The sequence below is a fragment of the Herpailurus yagouaroundi genome, unplaced genomic scaffold (genome assembly GCF_014898765.1).
Source record: "Herpailurus yagouaroundi ecotype Mexico unplaced genomic scaffold, PumYag 77, whole genome shotgun sequence".
NCBI classification, from domain to species: Eukaryota; Metazoa; Chordata; class Mammalia; order Carnivora; family Felidae; genus Herpailurus; species Herpailurus yagouaroundi.
Genome location: NW_024412388.1, coordinates 23,923,831 through 23,934,256, shown reverse-complemented (window position 1 = coordinate 23,934,256; position 10,426 = coordinate 23,923,831). Strand labels below are relative to the sequence as shown.

The window sequence follows — 10,426 nt, the reverse complement described above, 5'->3', positions numbered from 1 at the left end:
AAAACTCTTGGCCTGGCTCAGAGATGGCCAATCACATCCGTATTCCAGCTAATGGACAGCCACATCAGTTCTGTTTGCATCCAGTTGGTCTGAATTTGGTCACCTGATCCCAGGTAGCTGCAAGGAAGCCTGGGAAATATCCTGTTTCTCTGGATAGCCACGTGTCCAGGGAAACGCAGGGGTTCTGTGAAGGGAAGGAGGGGAGCTGGTTACTGAACTCACAGTGCCTGGCACCATGCCCAACTATGAAAGATGAGAAGTTTAGAAAGGTAACTTCCCTCCAGAGTTCGGTTGGATACGCATTTTCCAGCTTTTCTTTCTTAGGCCATTCATTTCATGAAATATCTCTTGACTCCCCACTGTGTAAGATGAGACATCCTTTATCACACCTGCCCTCCCTCCTCCTAAATCTTCTTGCTAAACCACTACATTTGCATCTAGTTCTGTATCCATAATTAAAATGTTCTGGTTTTGTGTGTTGTCTGTCTCTGAATTTCAAAAATTGAAAATCAATAAAGTGTTTTTAAAAAATATTGTGATTATGTAAACATTATTCTCTGCAGAGCTAACTAGCATCCGGGGACCCAGAGGGAAGGAACGGTAATCTTATGATTTAAATGCTGCTTGAAGGGAAATGCTCCAGGCTTCAAGTTCAAATGTATTTTCCTATACTCCCTCAGATACTCAAAGTCATGCTATATTTTAATTCACTTCATATCTGGACCACGACTTTCTTCTACGAGTTTTTGTTCTCCTGGAATTTCTAATTGCTTTTCTCTTTTCTTCTCGAGAAAAGAAACATATGCCTCTTTAATCAGGTCACTAAAATCTTCCAGCGTCTTAATTACATTATTTGTTGAATGAAGCCCATTTTCTTCTTAGAGACTTTTTCCTCCAAACCCGGACTTCCTGTTCTAATTTTGACTGATGGCTTTATGGACCTCTGGTATTTCTATTCGTTGCACTTGTGGGTTAATTCTACTGTTTGGTGAATCTGTTACCTCTTACTTGGTGTTTACCTCTGTTTTGCTGGAGGATATCTTCAAATAACATTTTCAAAGGGTTTTCAAAGGGTGCATGGAAGGAAAGTCTTCTGAAGCTTTGCATGTCTGAAAAAGGTTTTTTTTTTTTTATTTTCAACGTTTATTTATTTTTGGGACAGAGAGAGACAGAGGATGAACGGGGGAGGGGCAGAGAGAGAGGGAGACACAGAATCGGAAACAGGCTCCAGGCTCTGAGCCATCAGCCCAGAGCCCGACGCGGGGCTCGAACTCACGGGGGGCTCGAACTCACGGACCGCGAGATCGCGACCTGGCTGAAGTCAGACGCTTAACCGACTGCGCCACCCAGGCGCCCCTGAAAAAGGTTTTAAATTTGTCCTTACTCTTACTGAGTGGGGACATCAACCCACAGGCTTCGCTTTAGGGCATGTGGAAAGGAGGCAGACAGGCAAGCCGGCACCCAGGTTCTCACCCCGGGCCAACATAAGGAGGGATTTATTCTAGATCGCCAACACTCTGAATAGGAATGCTGGTCCATTTGAAAAAGATTGCTCAATTTCTTTAGAAAGGAGTTCTCTCTCACTGTTTAATCTACCCCCTCTCTGTATGTTCCTGATGTGTATGTGTTTGCAGGGGATTGTTGGTGGCCGAGGCTGGCTTCTTATTCGTTAAACAGGCCTTTCTTTTTTTTTTTTTTTTTTAATTTTTTTTTCAACGTTTTTATTTTATTTTTGGGACAGAGAGAGACAGAGCATGAATGGGGGAGGAGCAGAGAGAGAGGGAGACACAGAATCGGAAACAGGCTCCAGGCTCCGAACCATCAGCCCAGAGCCCGACGCGGGGCTCGAACTCACGGACCGCGAGATCGTGACCTGGCTGAAGTCGGACGCTTAACCGACTGCGCCCCCCAGGCGCCCCGTAAACAGGCCTTTCTTTGAATTATTTTCTAATTTTGGTGATTCTCATAACAGCATTTCTATTTTTGCCATATCTTCTTACTACCTGTATTAATATTTACTCTCTCTTTTTTTTGGTATTTTTAATGACTGAAATGAAACAGATCTAAAACTACAGCTTCTGGAAGAACCATTTGTTTTTGCTGGTCTTGTACGTCTCCTCTCCTTGTACCTCTCGTACCTCTCTTCCTTGACCTTGGTCTCTTGTCAGGCTTTGCATTTAAGAGCAGGGTCTCTGAAGACATCCTTGTTGATGACAGTTTCGTCCAAGGGGATAGCCACAGAGTACCTTGTGGGCATGAGGTGACTGTAGTTCTAAACTTTCACAGAACACTTGATCTTTGACCTCTTGGTGATTTTCTTCCTGCTCATGGCAGCTGTCACTTTGCAGGGATCACGGGCAATTCCAGCCACCAGAGTGTGGCTGTAGGGACGGTCTGAGGTGCCGTCACCAATGTTCTTCATGATGACTGGAGTAGCGTCCAGCCAGGACCAGCCCAACATTTTCAGGTTACACAAACTTGCCCATCTCAACACCAGCCACTCAAGCCAACGGCAGACAGAATATTTACTTATGGTATGACTTTTGCTTAAACTGACTCTGCTAGTTATACCTATCAAATTGCATGTTTCATGTTAGACTTGTATCTCTTGTTGTTTGTAATTATATAGTTGTATTTTCTAATCTATATTCCTAGGGTTTTTTTATGTGTTTTTTTTTAAATTTTTTTTTTTCAACGTTTATTTATTTTTTGGGGGACAGAGAGAGACAGAGCATGAACGGGGGAGGGGCAGAGAGAGAGGGAGACACAGAATCTGAAACAGGCTCCAGGCTCCGAGCCATCAGCCCAGAGCCTGACGCGGGGCTCGAACTCACGGACCGCGAGATCGTGACCTGGCTGAAGTCGGACGCTTAACCGACTGCGCCACCCAGGCGCCCCATTTTTTTTTTTTTTTTTTTTTTTTTTTAGAGACAGAGTGTGAGTGGGGGAGGTGCAGAGAGAGGGAGACATAGAATCCGAAGCAAGCTCCAGGCTCTGAGCTGTCAGCACAGAGCCCCACGCGGGACTTGAACTCATGAACCAGGAGATGATTACCTGAGCTGAAGTCGATTGCTTAACAGCCAGATGCCCCCTATACACCCAGTTCTTAAGACAACAGAAGTTTAGGGGCACCTGGGTGGCTCAGTCAGTTAAACATCTGACTTTGGCTCAGGTTATGATCTCATGGATCGTGAGTTCGAGCCCTGCGTTGGGCTCTGTGTTGACAGCTCAGAGCCTGGAGCCCGCTTCGGATTCTGTGTCTCCCTCCCTCACTCATACTCTGTCACTCTGTCTCTCTCTCAAAAATAAATAAACATTAAAAAAACAACAAAAGTTTTATTTACCACCAAATAGCATTCACAGCAATGGTGCATGTACCAAACTTTGGGAAATATTTCTTTAATTAATAATCATGTCGGTTACCCGTTAATCGATTGCCTAAGCTTTCTTTGCATTCCTGCCAAGGCCCTCCAAAGAGGTCTCCTTTCAATAGTGCCTCTCCTCCTTGGCTTGTTTCCGACATGCCAGGAAATCAAGTAAAAGAGTAATTATGGAAGGCAGAGTATCACTTTTGTTATTGGTGATGTAAAGTGATGGCTGTAAAGGCCTTAGCTTTGGGCAAGGGCTGTTAACTGAGCCTCCATCACTGCCTGGGGAAGCAGGTTGAGCCCTCCTTTCACAGGGAGTGGCTCACAGGCTCAGCCAAGCCTCTCCTGGCCACTCTTCGTGGCATGTGGATAGAACAATCAAGTATCTTGGGCTCAGGTACATGTTCAGAGAGCAGACAGTCCATATCTTATCCAAATTGCTCTAAAAAGTAGAAAAAGAGTGAAAATTACCCATTGTGTTTTGTGCAGCTAGTAAAAACTTAATATTAAACCGAGACTAGGAAGTTTCAGACCAGAAGATCTTAGATCAGTGAATTCTGGACATAGATTCAAACATCCTAAAAAGAAGGTTGTCAAACTAAATACAGCAATATATTTAAAAATGCATAAGGACCAAGTTGGGTTTATTCCAGGAATGCAAGAATCATTTCAACATTAGAAAATTATTATTTTAAGGCTCAACATTAACAGATTCAAAGACATAAAAAATCCTACAATCACATGAAACAGATGGGAGAAAGTGCATTTGATAAAATTAAGCTGTTTATAAAAATTCTTGGCAAACTAGAAATAGGAGGGAACTTCCTGAATGTGATACGTTGATAAGGAGTATCTTTCTAAAACCTGCAGTAAATGTATCACTTGATGGTAAAAACTTAAAGGCATTTCCTTTAAAGTCAGTAACCTAAAAAGGATGTTTACTACCTCTGCTTCTGTTCAGAGCTATACTGGATTCCCAAACCCGTGCTGGGAAGAAACAAAATGGTCATCATATATTTGTAGATCATATGATTGTTTACCTAGAAAATGGAAGAGATTCTACAGACCAGCTATTAAAATTATCGGGAAGATTCATATTGAGAGTTTCCTTGGGTCGGTTGCATTTCTGGATGCTTTGCAAACAGAGGCACTAACTGACCTTTGGTTTGGGACTTTTGTTTTTGTTTTTTGGGTTTTTTTTTTTTTTGGACAATCTCTTCAAAGATGTTTGTTTGTCGACCATCTTTGGAATATAGAGTAAATCTCTTCCTCCGGAGCAGAAGGCAGATTTGCTTATTACCCAGTGTAGTGAAGATAATGTCTCCCTCTGCAGCAAAGATCAGACAGCTGGGTTCCCTGAGCTCAGGGTTCCTCAGTGAATATGCAAACCCACTGAGTGCATGCGCAACATCCCTGTGGGACTTGGGGAACCAGAGGAGCAGAGCTGCTGGCTCAAACATGAGGCACATACTTCTTGTTGAGCCATGAGTAATGAAGTCCTTTGTCTCTGACCTGTAAGACTCGTGTCTTCTGTGGCATCCCTGATGCTGTGGTAGCTAAGAGTCTGACAGGGTAAAATCCCAGATCCTTTACATTCTTGATGGATGGTTCAGCCATCTCACTTTTGAATGCCAGCAACAGACATAAAGTGTTATTTATAAATGGTACCATTTAAAAAGGCACAAAACACTCTTCAGTGCCTACAAATAAATCTAAGAGATGTGCAAGATTTTTATGGAGAAAATTAGAAACCTTGATTGATGGTCATTCAAAAGATACAGATAGATGGAGAGGTATAATTCGCCTGTAGAAGGAGGGACTCGACTGTAAAGATGTCAATTCTCCCCAAATTAATCTTTACATTTATTTCACTGTCAAAGGATTAAATAAAGGGGCTTTTAAATTAATGTTTTTGGAAACATTATCCTAAAGTCATCTGAAAGAATAGCTAAGGGTAGCCAGGCAACTTTGAAGAAAATGAACACAGTGAGGAGAATCACCCTCTAGATGTCAGGACTTATACAACTAACTAAAGTAATTGAGACAGGGAGATATTGGCAGAAGGATGTACAAATAAATAAATGGGGCAGGATTGAGGGTTCAGAGACAGAAGTGTGCAGACTGGAGGTTTGACATATGTCAGGGGTGGCATTCCAACCAGTTCCTTTCATGAGGTGCCTGGCTGGCTCAGTTGGTAGAACATACAACTCTTGATCTCAGGGTCATGGGTTCAAGCCCCATGTTAGGGGTAGTGCTTACTTTTTAAAAAAAAGAGGGGCACCTGGGTGGTTTAGTAGGTTAAGCATCCCAGTCTTGATCTCAGGGTCGTGAGTTCAAGCCCCACAAGCCCCGCACTGGGGTCTGTGCTGGGCATGAAGCCTACTTAAAAAAAAAAAAAGATAGTTAAAACAGTTCTTTCCAATATATTGTGGTGTGAAATTTGGTTTTCCATGTGGAAAAAAGAGAATTGCACTCCTATATCCCTATGATCACCAAAGTCAATGCTGAGGGATATTAAATGTGAAAAATAAAACCTAACACTTCTAAAGAAAAAAATATTTTCTAGGGTGCTTGGGTGGCTCAGTCAATTAGGCGTCCGACTCTTGATTTCGGCTCAGGTTATAATCTCACGGTTTGTGAGAGCAAGCCCCAAGTCGGGCTCCTCGCCAAGTGTGGAGCTTGCTTGGGATTCTGTCTCAGTCTCTCTCTCTGACCCTCCCCTCACCCCAAAGAAAGAAATAAACATTTTAAAAAATATTTGAAAAATCTTTTCTAGACCTCACGGTATGAAGATTTCTTAAATAAGTTTAAGAAGCATAAACAATAAAGAAAACACAGATAGATTTGACTACATTACAATTCCAAAGTATTGTATAACAAAAACATCATAAAGAAAATTAAAATCCAAGCCACAAGGCTGGGAGAAGATACACATATAATGTACACAACAAAGCATTAATATTCAGGTTGCATAAAGAAGTTCTATAGATTGGGGTGCCTAGGTGGCTCAATCGGTTAAGTGCCTGACTTCAACCTCAAGTCATGATCTCAACGGGTGTGAGTTCGAGCCCTGCATCGGGCTCTGTGCTGACAGCTCAGAGCCTGGAGCCTGCTTCAGATTCCGTGTGTCTCCCTCTCTCTCTGCCCCTCCCCCACTCACACCTCTGTCTCTCTCCTTCTCTCAAACGTAAATAAACATTAAAAAAATTTAAAAAGTAAAAATAAACAAAGATTAAAACAACGGAAGTTCTATAGATCAATGAAAAGGTTACAAACCACTCAACAGAAAAACAAGGGTAAGACATAAATAGGCAAACAATACAAATATGTGTGAAATGATGTTGAATCCTACTTGTAATTTTTAGAATGCCAATGAAAACAATAATGAGTTGGAATTTCACTCCTCAGGATCGTAACGCAAACATTTCCAGCCTGAGTCTACTAAGTGTTGGGGAACAGGTGGAACAGGGGAACTCTTGTTAATGCCAAAAAGGGTTTAAGTTAAACCACTTTGAATAGCAATCTGGCAAAATCTAGTGAAGTGCTGCGTGTCTGCGCATGCTCCCCGAACTAGCCCTTTAGTTCTGGAAATAAATCGCAACTCTTGACAAATACAAGAATGTTCATTACAACACCGCCTAGAGTGAAAGATTGGAAACAACAGAGTAATGTACAAGTCAACCTTGTCAGAGCTACAAAGTAGACCGTGAAGACGAACGTGCTGGAGAGATACGTACTGATTGACAGGCTACCCCTAACATTTCCGAGGCCCAGGGCAAGGCTCGGGGCCCATCCCTGTTCTCTCCCCACTCTGCCTCCATCCCACTCGGCGAAAACCTCATGCGCACATTTGTTGACACTTTAGCGTATTTGTCCAAACTGCGTCCAAATCAGTACTATCAACTGTTCACGGCTATGTACGATAGGAGCAAAATTATACAAGCTTGCATGGAAAGGACACCTGCGTCTGGCAGCCTGGCAGGCTAGGTACTCTCTGAAAGGCCTCCCATTCCCAAAGAATCAGATGCTGGAGAAAAAAAAAAAAAAGTGTAATTTAAAATTTTACTGGTAGATTTCTAGGAAGTGAAATCTCTAAAGAGACAAAGCAATATCGTGAGCTGAGCCCAGGGCTCTGAGGGGCGCATAGTCAGAGTAGGTGTTACCTAAGGCAGACGCCTACTCAACACCACAGGAGTGCTGATGGGGCCAGGAGCAAGCTGGGGAAACTGAGCCTGAGATTCCTGCGTTGAACGGGGACCCTGCAAGTGCGTTCAAATGGTTTTCAGATTCACCGTCCTCCCCAGCTCCCACATACAATTATATCAAAATTTAAAAAAAAATTTTTTTTAAGTTTTTCTTTAATGTTTATTCATTTTGAGAGAGAGAGACAGGCAGAGTGAGAGTGGGGAAGGGGCAGAGAGAGAGGGAGACACAGAAATCCAAGCAGGCTCTAGGCTCCGAGCTGTCAGCACAGAGCTCCACGCAAGGTTCAAAGTCACGAACCGCGAGATCATGACCTGAGCCGAAGTCGGACGCTTAACCGACTGAGCCATCCAGGTGCCCCCTCAAAAATGTTTTTAAATCACCAATAGACCTACATTAAAAGAGCTTCCAAGTATGTACCTTGGAGAGCAGAAAAATGATTGAAGAAGACGAGTCTGAGATGAAGAAGGAGTGTTGAGAAAAAAAACAGTGATAAACACCTAGGTAGATCTAAACACACGTCGTACGATATATTGAGGATGAAGGCAAATTTGTGGGCTGAGAAAAGGACAGGCCGAAATGCAAGTTGGGTGCAGGTGGAAGGGACAGATACTGGGGTTAGTGTTCCTAGGTGATTGTACTGCTTGGCAAGAGGGATGGGATATTAAATATAAGCTGTGTTAAGGGTGCAAGGTCAAAATGTTAAGAGAACCCCTCTAAGAATAGGAATGGGGTCAATGACTTCCAAACCAGCAGACAGAAAAAGGAACAAGAAAACAAAAACTCAGTCTACTTTTAGGAAGGCAAGGAAGGGGGCACCTGGGTGGCTCAGTCGTTTAAGTGTTTGACTCTCGATTTCGGCTCAGGTCATGATCTCACGGTTCATGGGATCAAGCCCCAAGGCTGACAGCACAGAGCCTGCTTGGGATTCTCCCTCTCCCTTTCGAAAATAAATGAACATTTTTTTTAATAAAATAAAAATAAAAAATAAATAAAAAAGCAAGGAAGGAGAATGAAATGCAAAGCAAAGGTGAGACAAAGAGAAAGCAAAGGTACCAGGGTAGAGACAAGCTAAATAAGTCAGTAATAATAATACATCGGCAATACCGGGTTCTAAGCGGGATAGTTTACAACACCTCTCTTTATTATGGACTGCTGTTTCTAATCAGAAAAAGAATGATGAAAAGTATGGGCGATTTGAACCTCACACTGAACAAGCCCAGCTTCCCGACCTAAAGAGAGTCCAACACGGAGACTCACTCTTCCCAAGCACACGCGGACCGTTTAACAAACATTGAGCACATTCTCGGCCTCCCAGCAAGTCTCACACACCAGTCACACACACCATATTCTCCCACCAAAATCCACTTAAGAATCTGTAACAATAAATAATTCCCACCTGTCTGGAAGTTTAAAAACACGCTTTTGGAGACCGCCCGAATGCTCATCAACAGTTGAATGGATAAATAGGTTGCAGTAGATTCGGACCGTGGGATGCCACATCCCAAAACGCATCGGACACAAGCACACGTGCCTAACAATTGTGACAGGCGACACGGGGGAAAGTCGCAGAATGACTGTTGAGTGAAAGAAGCCAGAAAAAGTAAATACTCCATAATTCTATTTGCGTGAAACTCAAAAGCAGACAGAATTAATCTACAGTGACAGAAGGAGAATAGCGGTTTCCTCTGGGACGACGGCAGGGAAGCTGAAAAATTCTTTCTCTCACTTAGAAAATAAAAAAGAACCAGAGAGTAAACCCCATGAAAGCAGGGCGAAGAAATGGTGAAGATGAGAGCAAACAAAAATGAGTAAAATAGAAAACACAGGCACAGCGGAGAGGATTAGGTGAGTTCTTTGAAAAGATTAAAAAAATACTCAAACCTCCGAGGCTGATTTGCATATAAAAAGGAACAAATAAGTAAATATTAAGAATGAAAAGGATGTGATCACTATAGATCCAGGGGAGATTTGGGAGAACAGTCTACACAACTGTTTCTTTAACGTGACGTTTTCTTTTTCATTTCCATTTCTTTTTTTTTTTTTAAGTTTTTTTTTAAATGTTTTTATTTATTTTTGAGACAGAGAGAGACAGAGCATGAGCAGGGGAGGGGCAGAGAGAGAGGGAGACACAGAATCCCAAGCAGGCTCCAGGCTCGGAGCTGTCAGCACAGAGCCGGATGCGGGGCTCAAACTCACAGATTGTGAGATCATGACCTGAGCTGAAGTCGGATGAAGTCGACTGAGCCACCCAGGGGCCCCTTCATTTCCATTTCTTACGTCAGTCTTGATAAGTTATCTTTTAAAGACACACCATTTTCCGATTTATACACACAAAGTTGTTTCTCGTGGTCAGCAAAAATCTTTGTCTAGGTAACTCCCTCTTTTCATTATTCATTTGGGCCTTCTCTCTTTTTTCTTAACCACGCTTACTAAAATGCACCTGTTTTATAAGTCATTTGCTTTGGCGATCATCCATGCTGGTTCTTTGCTTTCTGTTCATTGGTTTTTTTCTTATCTTTATTATTTCCTGCTACGGGCGGGGGTGGGGGGGAGACATGATTATGTTGTCTCTTTCTGGTGTCCTAAGTGGAATGCTTAGGTCACCAATGGGAAATCTTTATTAAGGTGCAATCTTTTTTTTTTTTTTTTTATGGGGGGGGAGAGAGAGAGAGAGAAAGCATGAACAGGGGAGGGGCAGAGGGAAAGAAAGAAAGAGAGAGAAAGAGAGACAGAGAGAGAGAGAGAATCTCAAGCAGGCTTCATGCTCAACATGGAGCCCGACACAGAGCTTGATCCCATGGTTCTGGAATCATGACTTGAGCCGAACTGAAGAGTCAGACGCTTAACCGACT

The 10,426-nt window shown here is 42.7% G+C and overlaps 1 pseudogene; it reads right to left on the bottom strand.

The window, feature by feature from the left end:
• Positions 1-2,069: 2,069 nt before the first annotated feature.
• LOC121018227 (60S ribosomal protein L27-like) lies at positions 2,070-2,486 on the bottom strand (annotated as a pseudogene).
• Positions 2,487-10,426: the final 7,940 nt, after the last annotated feature.